A 17,369-nucleotide genomic window follows, 5' to 3' on the forward strand; every position below is an offset into this window, starting at 1 on the left:
GCAGCTGAGGACTCACACCTTCCACGATGTGGGTGTCTTTCTCATCTGTGCTCCACTGAGTTCTGCTCCAACTCCAAAGGACCCTGGGATGCTGTGAGATCCTAGTTGTGCATTCTTCCCTTGAGTTCCTCTGGGAGCACTCCTGAATTTTCAACATCTCTAAGGAGTGACAAGGGCACCAAAAGAGTTGTCAAATAGGCTGCTGTGTGAGTAGAATCTCTCCAGCTGGGAACTTTATTCAAGGCCTGGGCTTCCTCACCTGGATCCAGGCTGTGGATGAGCTGCTCCACCAGCCTGTAGCCCTCAAGCAAACGCTGTCTGTAGCCTGGCCCTCGGTGGTGTCAGGGTATCCTCTGCTCAGGAGGACCTCCAGATTTTTCTTTATTAATAGTGACAGTCCTCTCCCTTGAATCAGGCTGTCACTTAATTCAGAGAGTTCCAGATCATGCATCCAAATAAGGAGCATGGAGTGTCTAGGAGGGAAGGAAGCAGCAATGGGAGCCTGCGGAGGGGTGCGGGGCACTCCTAGGGCATTGATAAGAGGCTTTTGGAGAAGAACCTGGATTCCTCCAAGCAGAACTCAGTCACATGCAGAGCCCGAGCTCTGCAGCTTCAGGAAGACATGGTTCCTGTGAATGAAGGCAGGACACACCATCACCGTGTAGGAGGTGAAGGGAGGAAGAGGGACAAGACAGGGCTGGAAGCACACCAAAGCCTGCCACCTCAATAATCCGCACACACACTCACTGTCTTGCTTAGTTTTGCATGATGTGATGCTGACCTCAGTGCACCTCTAAAAGGTGCAGAGTAGGGGCTTCAGAGCATTTCAGTCCAACAGTTACCACCTCTTTCTTCATGAATAACTGCAGCCTGTGCCTATGATGTGCTTGCCCTCCCTGACCCATGCCAGCTCTTGGTTCTCACAGCCCAGCTGCCCCCTGCAGGGAGTCACACCTTCCCCTACCTGCACTGCATACACCCCCTTACCTCAGCTGCTGGGTCAGAGACAACTTGGCAGACATGTCCTGCTCCTCAGTGGGCAGCCTCTCCCGGAGCAGAGAGTGAAGATGTCTATATTCCACAGCCCCAGAGAAAAGACACATGTGCCTGCCTCAGTGGGCGGCTGGACATGCACTGTGGGCACTGCCTGCAAAGAAGCCCACACCCACAACAAGGACAAGGATAGTTCTGCATCATATGGTGATTTCCTAGTCTCTTACACAGGAAATACGTGTTCATCCCATTTTAGAGATAATGAGAGAAGCTGGCAGGCAAGAAGAAAGACAAAGGGCTCAGCCAGCAGGACACCCAGTCAGAATTCACATCCCAGTGGTCTCCATGGGCATCAGGGACCACGGCAATAACCAAGCCTGCAGCCTGCCAATGCACACCCTTAGCCGGGCAGGAAGCAGCACCAGCTTTGTTCTTGGATGGGAGCTCCAAGGGCCCTGGGCTGGGGTTCCTGGGAGAAACAAGCTTCTCAAGATGAAAACTCTCACCTGGCCATGTGCATACAATGGAAGGCAGAGCAGCATGAGGAGCTGACATTAAACACCCACACTGTAATGCAGGGGTTCAGGTAGACTAGAAAACCCCACCATGAGTGTGGGCCAGTGCCAAGCCCGGCTGCAACGGTGTCCCTGCAGGTAACTCATGAGCTCACTGTAACCCTGTGTAGGAGGGACTGGCAAAATGGTAGTATCTGAGAGCCCAGAGTGTCAGATTTCTGGAATAGAGCCAGCTATGGCACTGGGTGGCTTTCTCCCTTGTTATCCATCAATAGCTTTCAAGCTACAATTAACTCTGATTGTAAGGGTGCCATTGATGAGATACACAGCTGGTCTCCTCCCAAACCTAATCTGGCGAGTTTCTTCACAAGGTTCCCTTCTGATTTTCTGAAATGCTTTCAACTGAAAACGAAACAAAACAAAACAAAAAATATCCTACCAATGAACTTTTGCAGAGATTGCTGTAGCTCAATATGGGAACTTCAGGGTCAAAGGTGACATTTCTTCTGTTGACAGTGCTGGGACAGTTCCCTGATTTCCCAGTTACCTCAGCCTCTGCACAGGTCAGCAGCGTACTGCTCTAGCCTTGGTGTGGACAACAGCTGGTACTCTCTTCCTCATGTCCTCTCTCACTGCACCCTTGTGTCTCAGAGCTCAGACCCTCAGTGTCCACCTGGACCTGCTGCCAGCCCCCTTCTTCAGAGCCAGTTGCTCCAGGGGAGACAATGGTTGCTACAGTCTGTTACCCAAGACACACATTCCACTGAATGTGTCAGAGTGGCTCTCCTGGACTCCTAAGAAGAGCCTGTGCCCCACCAAGCAGGTTATCTTCCCTGCCATTTTACTTCCTGATCTCCATGGTGACAATGATGGCTGCCAAAAGTTCAGTTAGGAGCACACTCTTCCTGAGCTCCTCTGAAACCTACTGTAAGCACCATCCCCTCCTTTCCCTGGAATAAACAGCAGGGTGCTCTGCCCAATTCCACCGGAACTTCAGTGTAAGGTGAGATCATTGGTGCCAGAACTTTAGGTGACTAGTGAGGCTACCAGTCTGGAGGATCTGAGTAGGGAATCTGATTTCAGGAACCTCATCAAAATGGCCTGACCTGTTCTAAAAAAAAAACAGGATCATTCTATGCTCTCAACAGGAACTGGTAACTGGGGTTTTTACACTGGTCCCATTCTATTCCTTAGTATAAACTTGGAGAAACTGGTATGTGATTTAAATCTCAGTAGTTAACTCAAGTTAAGGACAAAATACCACACTTCTGTTTCTGGGAATGTGGGAAGGTCACTTGATTTTGGTAAAGGAAAGAGAAGAATCACGTCTGCAGACCACTTCATTTGTACAGGGAAAACAGAATCATTTATCATTTTGTTCACCGCGAAGCTGCAAAACTCACCACCTTCCGGCAACTTGTCCAGGGAGCCAAGAGCTGCTATGGGTCTCGCTGAACTGGAGCTGCAGGGGGCAACCTGCCCTTCATGCTCTTTCATCCCAGAGCACATTTCCTCTGTGAATGATACCATATCCGTCTCAGTCCCGGGATCGGGACTGCGCGGTACCGCCATAGGGACAGCGGTGAGTGTGGACCTCCGTCTAAGGACTGTGGACAAAGCCAAACACAACCCGGCCTAACATCCAACGGAAAGAAACTGAGCATAGTTTTGCAGGCCTGTGATTCCTGAACTCAGAAGTGTAAGGCAGGACCATCACTGACACTTCACGCAAAACCTGAGATACATAGTGAGACCCTGACTCAAATCGGAACTTACACACAAAACAAAATAATGTGAGACAAAAGAAAAACAGGTTGGCTCAGGACTGAAGAAGGACAGTAAGTACAATGATGAACTCACTGTTGAAAACAAGCTAATCAACACCCAATACTTGTTAATTTCACTGACAAATAATCTAAGTTCAGAGATGAAAGTCTTGCCTGCAGCTCAAACTCACACCCCTAGGAGCTAATTGTGCCCAGGGCACCAGGCAAAGGTCCACAGTCACAGCAGAGAACTGGAAGGTGCTGATGTCATGGAATGTCAGGGGCCCCTGCCTTCCAAAAGCCCACTGTGCTGATGTACAAGGTCCCCAGTCTCCTCAGAAAGTCACCACTGATGAGCACCTCCCACTCACACATCAGTCCCAAAGGTTGTATAACCTTGGGCTGATCCCAACCACCTCCTTCCCCAAAACCTCAGGTATGTTTCTCATTCTTCACTCTTCTGAATGTGTAACACCATGCAAACAGAAATCATCTCCCACAGTTTACACTTTCTTTTGGCGGGGGTGGGGAGTTTCCTCGCTATCTCTGTTATTAAAACAGTTTTAGAGATTTTTATGAAATCCCAATAGTAAAGTTAAAAAAGGTAAACATGTAAAAATATCAAGACTTTACATTGAATACTCTCCCTTTTTTCTTCTCTGTTTTTTGGAGGCCAGGTCTCGTTACATAGCTAAGGCTGTCTTGGAAATCACTATGTAACCCAGGATGGCCTCAAACTCTCAGAGATCCTACCAGCTCAGCTACCCCAGTGCTGGGATTATAGGTGCACACCTGTATTCCCAACCTAACCCAGCCTTTCTATATCACAAAAATGTGTAGAACATAAGGCATGATATAACACTAACACATTAGGAATTAGCAAGCATTTTCTTCTTTATATTTTTCACCAATATGATCCTGGCTATTACACGCATTTTCTAGGTTGCCACCTTCTTTGTCCTTGGGAAAGCTCTTCTCTTTTCCTACAGTGAACTTTGACATCACTACCACTTAGCCTCCCCTTCTAAGTTGGATTTCTTGTCATTTTCTTTTTTGATGCTCCTAAATTGTCATTTCTGAACTTCACCTTAGCTCCACAACTTTTTCCACCTACGGACATGAGTAAAATATTTCATGCACCAATCCTTGGGCATTTAGAGTTTCCATTTTGTAGAACACGTGCACACAGGATGGTATTTCTATGCCTGGATTCAGTCCATTTGGGTAGGGAGCAAAGCATGGCATATCAGATGTTATTACTGGACACTGCTGATGAATGTATGCAACTAACTTGGAGTTGCCAACTATGGCTGAATCCTGTGAGTATAGTGTGGTAAGGGCATGGCCAGGATCCTGGGGGCACCATGAGCCACAGTGCACATGTGCCTTGGGTCCTCGTGACACTGAAGCAGAGACTGAGGAGGGGAAAAGAGCAAGAGGGGATGATGCCCAACCATGCTGTTACTTTTACAACTCCATCTTAAGGTTTGCCAGCCTGGCCTCTCAGCAGAGATGCTCATGTGGGCAGCACCTTCCATATCAGCTGTCAGATTTCCAGAATCAGGGAGTGATGAAGAACCACAGAGCATCCTTGTGCAGGTGAAGGAAGGAGGACTGGACCAACACTGAGACAGGGCCTCCTTCACCTCACATGTCCTCCAATTATACCACGAGATGCAGACTCTATGCTAAAATTTAGGGTGTGGTGGGTTCATAATTTTACCTTGTTCCAAGGTTCCACACAATGGTGCCTCAAGCCGGGTCCTTTCCCCTTACAAAGCCCTTCTCTATCATCATGTGCTGATTATATACACAGTTACGGTTTTTCCTCTGTCACTCATACTGCAATCTGTTTTTTTTCCCCTGGATTACAGCCATGTTTCCAGGCAGGCTGAACAGTTCAAGACTCACCTTTCTGTAAGGTAAACAGAAGCGACTGGTCCTATTAGTCTTCTGGTATATGTGGTCATAATGGTGGACATCGGGATATGATGCTTTCTTCAAGGGTCACCAGCACTGCTGAAGGCCACCAAAGTGCTCTCTGTACATCAACACAGTTCCCTCTCTTCCACTGCATCCTGCCTGCTTCACTTTCTCTGTGGCATCTTGACCCTGACAGAGATTAAAGATCCAGGCTCGAATTATTGAGGCTGTGTAGTTCACGTCTGCATGAAATAACATTGTTACTGAAAATATAAACACTGCTTTAACAGGATCCCACTGGTGTAAACCAGCAGTGATACATGCATGATGTTCCCACGCATTAGCTTTATTACCAGGGAAGAAGAGGTACTGACACGCATGGGAGAGTCATGCCCATTCCCAGTGTCACACAGCAGGGACACACATAAATTATGGTCCTGTCATGTAGGGCTTACATTTTCCTCCCAATTTTATTTCAAATTTGAGGATAAAACAAGAATTACAGTTTTAGGAAAAGAGTATATAACTGGCTTTCATATGAGAAGAGATTAGTGAAGCTGAAAAGCTCTAATTCTCAGACGGCGCCAGGAACATCAGGATTACATGGCAAGGATGAAGCTGTTGGTCTCACTGACTGACCTTGCCTCTTCATCCCTCCAGCTGAAGGGACCAGTCAGGGTACACTGATTTGCCATCTCCATCCTCTGACCTGTGCAGAGGGAACAGCTGTTAGCCAACCTAGAGCCCAGAAGCTGCTGATAGTCCAAGAGGTCACAATTCCTACCTTCAGACAGGTGATGCAGCTGCTGGGAAACAAGATGAAAAATCAACACAAATGGAGATGCATCCCACCCAACAGTGGCTTGCTTGTCCCAGTGCTTCTCATCTCTTGCTGTTTTCCCTGTCTCACAGCTCTGGGGATGATAGGTTGACAGCTTCTGTGCCTCTGGATGCACAGTTCCCAGCTGAGGCCTAAGTACCTAGGACAAGAACAGCACTCACTCACTGAAAGCACCAACGTGGCTGCAATCCTCCCTCATCGCAAGGATATTTCTGCCCACTTGTCCTGTCACTGGCAGTTTCTTTCTCCTGGAGAAAACCATCACCCCCTGTGTGAGCAGCACACCCCTAGCTGGTGATGTCCACCTGTGACCTCTGCTGAAAGCAGGACTGTGCTCAGGGCCTCATTTGCTGGGTCTCCTTGGCATGAAGCACAGCATGTGTCCTGTTCGCCAGGTTTCATGCTGCCACCCATTCTCAGTGCAGGGACCATGCAGTGTTGAAACTGCTGCTGTTCTCGCTCTCATGGCTTTGGCGTGTTAGGAACTCAATGTAACATCTAAGCTCCCACGATTTAACACAAGGTAAGAAAAACGGAGCAATTAGGAAGTACATGAGAGATGCTGCGTACAAACATTCACCTGCTGCAAGTGGAGGACAGGAGGAGTCTCACTGGTTCAGAAACAGGAGTCACCTACCCTGCACCTCCCTATGTTAATGGAAGAGCTGCTGAAGGTGTAGTTTCCACCTTCTGCCACCAAGTGATCCCCTCTATGCGGGAACTCACCTGCTAGGTTTCTCCAGAGAGGGCGGCTCCAAATTCTAATCCATGGAAACAAGATTGGGGATCTATGGTTGCCCTTCCCTCTCTTGGAGTTGTGCTTCCAGGGGACACATAGGTGAGCTCCTGGACCAGGTGCACAAATCCACTGTGGAATCCTTTTTTCTCCTGACTACACTGCTTGGTTCAGGCTGTGCCTGGAAGACTATAGGACATGAAGCATTCTCAGTTTCTCCTCAAGTTTCTCATTCAACTTTTCCTCTTCATTTTTGGTTTCCATCTAATCTACCTTTACTGTTTCCATTCCGGGCAAGTTTCCTGCTCCACTTGTTTCAAATTTCTTCCATCTGGTCCTTCACTTCTGGCTTTCTCAGGGTGTGCCCTCAGCTTGGCTCCTGCAAAAGACACACTTCTTTGTCTTGTTTTCAGCCACTGAGTAACCAGAGCCCCTGGAGAATGCTAAGACACTTTGCCCAGACACTCCTTCCACCAGTGGACTCCCTAATCTTCCACCCTGCTGGAGCCTCCAGCCCACTACCATCTTCTTCTTGCCACTTTTCACATGCTAGACTTACTACACCCACCCAGGGACAACTCGTTCATGACACAGTCAGAGATCACAATACTGATAGAGGACCACGCAGACCACATGAAGGATAGAAACAAACCGAACTGCATGCTTCTCAGTTTATTTTTCATCAAATGCATGATTTATCCAGACATGGTGGAGCAATCCTGTCATTTCAACACTTGGCAGTCTGAAAAAGGCAGATCGTTCCAAGTTCAAGGCCAGCCAGGATTATATCATGTGTTGAAGGCCTGCTTGAACTATGTATCAAGATTCTGCCTCTAGAAGAAGTGAAAGCATAATATAAACCCTGAGAAAATGCAAAGGATTGCTGAGAGTGGTTGAAGACGACCTATGTGACTGGTGGGCTAGATCTGAACAGGTGAGTGAAGGTTCTACATGAAAAGGGTAAGGTCGTCTCCCATTTTACCTGTGCATTTCAGGCCAATTTGAACAAAATTCTAGGATATTCTATTTCTCTGAGACTGTAGATGAGTGTGCACACACAAGCACTAGCAAGCTGATTTTAAAATGTAATTGGAAATGCAAATGGTGGAGAGTGCCCAGTTAGCTGGAGCAGAGGAGATACTGGGAGGACTTAGCCTTGCAGCTGTGGAGGCCTCACACGGACATATACAAGGGGCTGCGTGGGCAAGAAAGGGGCTGTGTCATCACAAGCAAAACAAGGAGGTCCTCCCCACTCACCAGCAAAGTGCTTCTGTGGTGCATTAGCACATCCACAGTGCATAGCAAAACCCAGCAGGAGTGCAGAACACAGCTCAGAACCCCACCATCCTGTCATGGCCCACTGACCTTGCAAACTCTCCACGAGGAGCACCTCCTGCACTTACTGGGACAAACACCTCTGCTCTCAATCTGTCCCTGGTTGTGCCCACCCAAGTTGCATGCTCCTCTGAGTCACCACAGTTCTAGCAGGATTTTTCCCAGTCAATAGGACGCCACAACTTCAAAGGCAAAGCCAGCACAGGGATGTAGCTCTGCTGCACAGACCCTGCTTCGCAAGTGTAAAATTTCTTACCAAAACAAAAGCAAAAAAAAAAAAAAAAAAGAAAAGAAAAAAGAAAAGACAAAAAAACCAAAGGCAAAACCTGTCATCCATAAGAAACAACTAGTGATCTATGGATCAGCAATCACTCTATGTGCTTTGCTGCAAGGCTGTGAGGGAACCAGATGGCAAGTCTGCATTTGGTATCTCCTATGCTGGCCTCAGACTTGGGCAGTGTGATATGGTCACCATGCTACCTTTTGTAAGGGTCTGAAGAACAAGGTCAGGAGCAAAGGACAGCAGGAAAGTCAACTGAGAGATCTACTGTCAGGCTGTGCCCTGCAGCCGGTACCAATCTTCTGACATGACAATATGCTGAATCTGGCAAATGGGATTGCCTGGATCAGCAAGGACGATGGAAGCAAGGGCTTCGGAGTCATCAGCCTCTGGTTCTCAAGGCCACTTGTGCTAAGTGTTCGGCATAACTTTCTCTCCTTTTTGAAAGACACTTTCTTTCTGAGTGCTTCTTTAGAGCTTCTTCTCTTTTGACTTGTGCCCTAAAATAAACAGTAATCTTTCACATCTGTTGATTGTCCCAAGTCATTGATTGGGAATATAGGAGCCTGGAAAGCATTGCTGCTCTAGGCCCACACAATAATGGGAATCTCCCAGGCAGCAGAGGCCACTCCCCATCTCCTGATACCCACTGCTGAGCTCTGATTTGGCACTTTGTTGGGGTCTCTGGTAAAGAATAAACTATGAATAAACTATCCCAACACCGATATTCTGTGTAGCTGACTATTTGTGCCTCTTTTTAGGCTGGGCAAAATCCTGTCATCCATGTTCTCCAAGGATAATTCTATGTTCACTACACTTAGAGCTCTAAGACATTTTTGGTTCACTGGAGCAAAGATGGTGTAGGTGCCAGGACTTGGTTTGGCTTCTCACCTTGGACATGGCACCTTGAAAAGCATGGCATTCCCTGGCCCCAGCTGCTGCCTCCCAGGAAGCAACAGGCTGTGTCTTCCTATCAAGCCCATGACGCTTTTCCAGTGAAATTACAAAGTTCAGCTAAGCAAAGCCCTGCACCAGTGAATGTGTTCTCTGCCAATGAGTGGGAGCCAAGGCCAAACTTGGGTTTGGTAGATCTGGGTTAGATGAACTTTGTCACCAGGCCCCAATGGAGAAGGTCCTGCAGAGCTACTCAGCACAGTGCATCATGTCACATCATGTTCCTGACAATCGGCAGAGCTTAGTTGTCCAAGGAGCCATGTGTGTCCTGGCAGGGACACTGCCTGGCCTGGGCACACAGCTCTGCTGAGTGACTACTCAGCAATTAGACTCAGAGGCCAGGAGAAGAAGCAATCAATGGGGCTGGGTGACCTCCTGCAGCCCTGTGAAACTGGTTGCTGTCTCCTAGTGGCAGCTAGTAGAGAGGGACCTAGGTTTTAGTCGAAATACTTCAGGGGCTGTGCAGGCTGGCCAATGGGGCAGGGAGGAGCAGGAGGCTTGTGAGAAGTCCTGGCCACTGCAGAATTACAGATGGGAAGCAGAGCAGGGCAAGGGAGGAGGAGAACACTGAGGATGTCTATGTCCTGGTACCCAGAGAACCCTATGACTATGACCTTAGAGGGTCAGAGGGACACAGCAGGAGTGGCTAGGCCACCATTGAGGTGGTGATGATCCTCATTGTTAAAGTGTCATCATAAGGGCAGGTGTTCAAAAAGGAAGAAAATCCTGTGCTGATGGCTTAGGGCATGCAGGGAAGGGCCACCAGCCAATGGAGGTATGGGCTCCTCAAGCTGCTGAAAGAGGAGAAATAAGGGACTGGTCTGAGAACCTAATCAGAAATCTGACCTCTAGACTGTAGGAGAACTACCATGTGTCATGAGACTAACAAATGGTGAGACTGACATGTGGTCATTGTAAAGAATGGAGAGAGACCCACACAGGGAGAGGCCACGGGCAGCTTCAGGTAAGCCCTGACTTCATGAGAGACCCAAGATGCACAAGTGGTGGAGAGTGAGGAAGAGGCCCATATGTTTTAGCATCATGGGGGAGGAACAGTGCATGGTGGATAGGAGGTAGCAAAGCAACAAGGGACCTTAGAGCATCTTTCTACTCTTTATCTTACTCAGGCTCTGTAGGGCAGGTAGCATGCATATCCTTCATCCTAGAACCCTTCCGCCTAGCATTGTACCAGGGGTCAATCTCAATGCCACACATTTACCTCTGAAGAAGCCTCACCCTTGATCCTGTGAGGCTTTGGGGGACAACCAGACATAAGCCATAATAGATACCACCATACCACTTTGGTAAAATTTTATTCATAATTTTTCAACTACCACTAAATATTTTATGAGTTCTTGAATACAAAAACCATCTCCCCCGCCACACTCCATTCCACATACACACAACAAACAATAAAAGAGATTTATTACCAACTACAGGATAAAAGGATTTATAAGAAGCAGATTTAAAGAGCTTCTAAAATTACTTTGAAAATTACAAAAGTATTCTTTTTTAAAGAAAAGAGTGAATTTCTTAACTTGGTAAAGGTTTAGAAGCAAACTTTGTAAAAGATTAGAAGTATATGATCAGTAAAATAAATAATCCAATTTAATGTAAATGGAGAATAGTGCACAAAAATAAATAATTAACCTTAAACATATACAAATATCAAAGCTCAAAGGTAAAAGACAAGCGAGTAGTTAAATGTTGGTTCTAATAACGAGAGGAAACTGATTTTTACAATACTGGAGAAAGATGTCCCTACACAGAAAGAACAGGAAAAGGTACTTGCATACAAAATACTAACCTATGAAACCAGGCAACTGCATACAACAAACTTAAAGTGATTTACCAATATGAAAACTAGCAGCAAAATACTTCCTATTCTTATATTACCCAACCATTTTTATAATTATATCCTTTTTAATAGCTGAACTTATAAATTAAAGCATTATAACATAAAGTATAGAAAAAAAATAATTTTAAATAGATTTGGATATATAAAAAAGATGATTCCTATATTCTTGGACTAACTGTACTCTTAAAAAAAGCCGTATGAGAATAGTAAAAAAAGATATCACTTCAAAACAGGGGAAAAAATGCAACTTAATTCAGTGCAGCTGACAGAACCAACGCATGCCCAAGGTATATTTCCCCTTCATCATTCCTCCTCACTCCTTCTGTTCCTTTCTCTCCCTCCTCACTCTCCTTGACAAAATGTCACTTAACCCCTTTCCTGAAAAAAATGAAGAATCAAACTGCACTATTCTGCCAAGACAACTATTTATGCGTTTACAGAAGGGGGCATTCTTTTCCTTTGATTCTATAAAACTATTAGAACACAAAGTAAAAATAAAATGTCAGACTAAGAAATTCATGCAAAATGTTTTAAAGCACTTGTTTATAGTTTCTGCAAGGTATATTATTCTCAAAATGCACAATATTAAAATTGATTTTAAGGCCAATCTCTTGCTGCATTTTGCTGGAATTAAGCAATGATTTACTTCTTTCTAACTGTAATCATATACTAAAGCTCCTCTAAACACAATCTAAGAAACAATTAATTGTATCTTTTTAAGAACCAGGTAGCAAAAGTATAACTTAGCAAGCTGTAGAAATTTTTGTTAGTTTTTTCTGAGAAAAAAACACACTCACTGGAATACTAAAAACCAAACATCCTCAATAGGAAGTAAGCCAAGAAATGAAAATATACATAGGTAGTTTACAATTTAAAATTTTAAAACCGGAGTTTCAATTTTCAATTTTAAGAAATCACTGGATTCAATATAAATGCTAACTTTACTTAATTGTTGAAAAAGATACAGTTACTTGGGGTTATGTATCCTTAAATTATCATTGCCATTCTTTTGATATGAACACTAATGACCAATCACTTGACACCTCACCATAGTAGGAAACATTCTTCATCAATTCAGGGGCTCATAAAGATGAATTTCTTATAGCTGAAGATATAGTGTATGTATTAAAAAAATATAATCACATTCACGATTAATGATATGAGCCTCAGTTAAAATAGGAAAGACAGCTCTTGAAAGACACGAGCATTCCTCCTATGGAAAAGTATTTTCCCAGAACTAAAACAAAAGTTTGACTTAAATATATAACATTTCATCTTTACTAAAAGATTTTTTAGAAAACTTACAAATTTTGTACAGGCAAAACTTCATTTTTAAGAAGCTCCAATAACTTTCCATTTAGTCAAAATACTGAAGAATACACACATATACACCTACTGCATAGATTTAAGGGGGTAATCTGGAAAATATGACTAAACTGAAACCCTCAAACCCACAACAAATTACCAGTGAATCAGTCAGGCTACAGGAAGCTGATAATTTGGAAAAGTAATAAATGTGGTGGACTTCTCAAAGAATATTGAGAAAAAAACTACAATCAGTTGAGCTTAAAGGTAATGTGTACGTACTGAGAAAAATCAAAACGGTCAGAGAAAATGTAGGACAAACAGACAAATAGTAAAAATAACAACATGAACATTGTGACTAAAGAATTCTTTAAAGTGACCCACCACACATTTCTGAAATGATGATAATACATATTTTAGCAAAGATATTCCTGGCTTCTAAATATAAAAAATAAAAGTCAACCTTTGAAAATATCTTAGATCATGAATGAATTGAGCATAATATACCTTTACCCTTCATACGCTTTTCCATGAAGTTATACGCTAATAAGCTTAACTGTAATTCATAGAATGCATATCAGATTATATAATGGAATTGCCTACAATTATCTATGATAAAACATACTCCTTAGCATATATATGGAAGAGTGGGATAAGTATGCATATAAGTATGTGTATAAAATTGGACCCTAAACCATTTAAAATTTATGAAACATCACACTACAAAATTATCTTCAACTTATTAACATAAGTATTAATCAAGTAAAAAGACAAGGCAACATATTTTGATTCCTCACTCAGAGAATCTGCAAGTCATGGCTTAATGATCTCAGAGAAATCAAAATGAAAAGCTAGCAAAATGTGATGCAAATAATTTTATAATCACTAGGCATTCACACACACCTTCAAACACCAATGAATATGTTTTGTCTATATTCTCAAAGATATTTAATAAGAAAATAAAAGATAATAAACACCCAACTTTGGTTCAATTAAGAGGACTATGATTTATAACTGCCTTCCTCTGGATTATATATTCACTTGTACATCAATTAAGAGGACTATGATTCATAACTGCCTTCCTTTGGATTACATATTCACTTGTACATCCTAAAGTGTACAGTAAACACTTAGATTTTATGCTCAAAATCATCCTAAGAAAATCTGGTAACGGATACTGTAAATTTTCCAATCCTAAAGTCTCCTACAGTAACCTAACTCCTACTATTGTCATACCTCAGAAACCAAAAGTAACAAAGTATGGTAGCCACTAAAAAAAATACTGCAAACATCTTTTCTGCAATCTACAAGGCAACATAAAATAAGATGTGAGAGGATGGGGTGTCAAAAAAACTTTAAAACTAAAAGGAAATATCAAACTGCTAGACTTCACCTAGTTTTGAAACATCTCAGCTCCTAAAATCCAGAACGCACCATCAAAAATAAGAAAAAAGAAATCACACCAACATTTCATGATTATTGATCCTTCTGCTGACCATAAGATAACTTCACATTCAGACCTTTAATAATAATTTCAAGACACCAAAAGAAGCCAATGTAACTATCATAAATAAGCAAAATCTGCAGCAATAATAGAAACAGTTCATACCATAAAGCTTTAGATAAGAACATAGTAGCTTTTGCCTCAAAAAAGGGTCTTCTGGTTAAAACCTAAGTGAACAGAACTTTCACAATAATACATCTTTTTTTACAATAACAATAAAGCAATGAATCCTGTCATCTGTAAGCTAGATACAACTATAGTTTGTAAACTGTATTCAAAAGGTCAATCTTGAAAAAGAGAAAAAGTAAAAATTAATTCTCCAATTCGTCCCTTAAACCTAATCATTAAAATAATAAATGGATAAGTCCTAGATAACCTAAAACCCTAGCAGTTCATTACCTACAGATAAAGAAAAGCATCAGCAAAAACTCTCAAGATCTAAAGGGTATACCATACTTGTTGATTAACAGCCTAAAGGGTAGGAATGTGTACTCATAATGACAGGCTTGACATTCTCCCAAGTCTCCCACTGGCATCCCATCTTATAAAATTTCTATTTGCTAAGTCTAATGATTCAATTCTGTATCTCAATCCACTATTACCAACACTTGAGCATAAAGCGCAAAATAGCACTTTCATACTGAAGAATTTAGAAATAATTTCATTTACTCAAATCTATTTCGGATTTTTAAAAATACATAATCCACAACAAGAGTAAATGAAAATTACATATGAAAAATAGGACTGAAAACTACACAATATACAAAAGCTATCAGTTAAGTTTTTAACCCAAAACTAGTAATAGAGAACTTGATCTAAGTTTCTTTTTTTGTAGGTCACTGAGCCTACATCTGCAGAATGTATATTTTGTATCAATACATGAAAGAATGATTGTTAAATACTCTTCTCCCTCAAAAGAGCTGAAAGTCCTTCAGCAACAAATACCTTCAACCATGATTTCAAATATTCATAGAGAACAATATGGTCACGTGTAGAAAAAATTTGAAAATGTATACATCTTAGTACCCTATAGCTATACTTTTAGATACATATTTAGAGGAACACTTACAGATAAGTATAGGAGACTTACATGGAGTTTTTTGGCAAAACTTCATATTAAGTAAAACATTAGATTTAATATGTATCCTTCGACAGGAGATACATACTTGTAACAGAACACTAACAGTTAAAAATAATGAATTACATATTCATTACATGCTCTTCACAAAGTGCAGACTGATAATTTGCAATCCAAATGTTAATACTTGCAAAACCAAGTATAAACCATATGATACCACATACAAATTATATGTAACCACAATTAACACCCTATAATGTCCAGAGTTATTCACATGTATGTAAAATATTTTTTAAAGAATTTTAGATCATTGGGCCAGGGATTTAATTTTGTAGCTCAAGCGCTTGCCTGATGAGTTTGATCCCTGGCATCAAAAAAAAAAGAGAGGGAGAGAGAGAATTTTAGATCATCATAGTTGCCTTTGGAAAGAAACAGATGACAGCAATGCAAAATAGGGATTTAAAAGTTCATTTGCTTTATCAATCCAAGAAGCATCAAAATTAACAAAATGTTCACTTCTGAATGATTCATTACTTGTCTAGTATTCTATATTTTTCTTACTTTCTGAATATTAAAAATCTACAACACCCAAAAATGTTATCAGAGTTCACATTTTCTGAAACCTCTTATTATAATCCTCATTATCTAGAGATTTCAAAATTCCTTATTACATTCTAAGAAATTAAAAAACCTGGTCCCTGCTTTGTTTTCCAGACCACAATATAAACATTTCTCTCACCATTCAGTCTGTCTACATAATACCGTTGCAACATGCACCCCTTATTAAATACTCCACATATTTTCTAATGTCTTATCTTTGTTAATCCTGTTTTCCATAATAGCAATCATAGCCTCCCCCAAAATGGGCATAATCATATCAATATATACCATTCAAGACTAGTTCAAATTTCATACACAATTTATAGGATTATCTGATTCCTCTCTTCCCTTTTGCCAGAAGCTTCTCTCTTTGTCAGTACAACTTTGATTTCTCCACACTTTACATTGCCTGGCACACAGCACGTGACGAAATAGGTATTAAGGAACAGATAACCCATTAAACCATTTAAATTTCTAGTAAACCTGTCAGACAAAAATAAAATGGTACTAGAATCTAAATCCAAATGTCACAAAAATATAAAATACTAGGCTTTCAAAGGAGAAAAATTTTGTATAAGATTGCAGTTGTATCATTAAAATGACACAGAATGAAGAGCAACATTAGCTGAATGTAGTGATGCATGCCTGTAATCCTAGTTATTTCACAGGCTGACTCAAAATGACCACAAATTCATGACTATCCTAGACAACTGAGCAAGACCCTGTTTCAAAAATTTGTCAAAGTGAAACACAAAGGGCTGGTCAGATAGTTCCATGATAGAATACCTCCCTAGTGGTTCAACTTCTAGTACCAAAAAAAAAAAAAAAAAAAAGAAAGAAAGAAAGATTAAATTCTAAACTATATTTCAAAGACAACAATATCAAAGATAGCCTCTTTGATATTTTGGTCAATATTCCCAGAAAAAAATTTCAATATATTTCTATTGGTACTTAAAGGTTCCTCTGAAATAAATGATCATTTTAGCAAAAAGATCTTGACTAATGCTTATAATTATTTCTTCCTTGGATGTCTCACAGAACCTGTCTCTTAGTGTGTTAAGGACAAGCAATGTCTGTGGGAAATTACTGTTCAGTTCAAACCTACATGAGTTGGTGGTACCACCTGTGAAGTGTTCATGCAACCAAAAGGGATGGAAAACATGGTACAGGAATCTTAACTCATATGGGTTAAAATCATGACTTTAACACTTATTGTTACTTAACTCTGAAGGTCTCAAATTTCTCACCTGTAAAATGAGGCAAGAACAGTTATATCAGCTGGTGTTTATGGGGATTAATTATGTAAAGGCGCATACAGCCAATGTCATTAAATAGTTCATAGCATCAACAAATGACAGCAAAATCCTTTAAACTATTTTGCAGATAACAATATGCAATATATTTACCATTGAAATTCTGTATCATTTTTATTGTTTCTTTGCTTTCAAATTTTAAAAAATGCTGTTCGTACTATAGTCTAAATGTTTGTGTCCCCCAAAATTCAGATGTTGAAATCCTAACCTTCATTCTGATGGAATTAGGAGGTGGGGAGCCTGTTCAAGTGATTAGATCATTAGGCTGGAGCCTTAATCAATGGGATTAGTATCTTTATATATCACCTGAAGGCATAGAAACAAATCATCTACATATCAGAAATTAGGCCCTCACCAATACTTTTATC

At 41.6% G+C, this 17,369-nt stretch overlaps 1 pseudogene; it reads right to left on the reverse strand.

Annotated features, from left to right (window-relative positions):
- LOC134475645 (F-box/LRR-repeat protein 17-like) overlaps positions 1 to 17,369 on the reverse strand; it is an 80,153-nt pseudogene that overhangs the window by 21,713 nt on the left and 41,071 nt on the right.

Source organism: Cavia porcellus, unplaced genomic scaffold (genome assembly GCF_034190915.1).
Source record: "Cavia porcellus strain 051 isolate PalLab524CR breed Dunkin Hartley unplaced genomic scaffold, mCavPor4.1 scaffold_4, whole genome shotgun sequence".
NCBI lineage: Eukaryota > Metazoa > Chordata > Mammalia > Rodentia > Caviidae > Cavia > Cavia porcellus.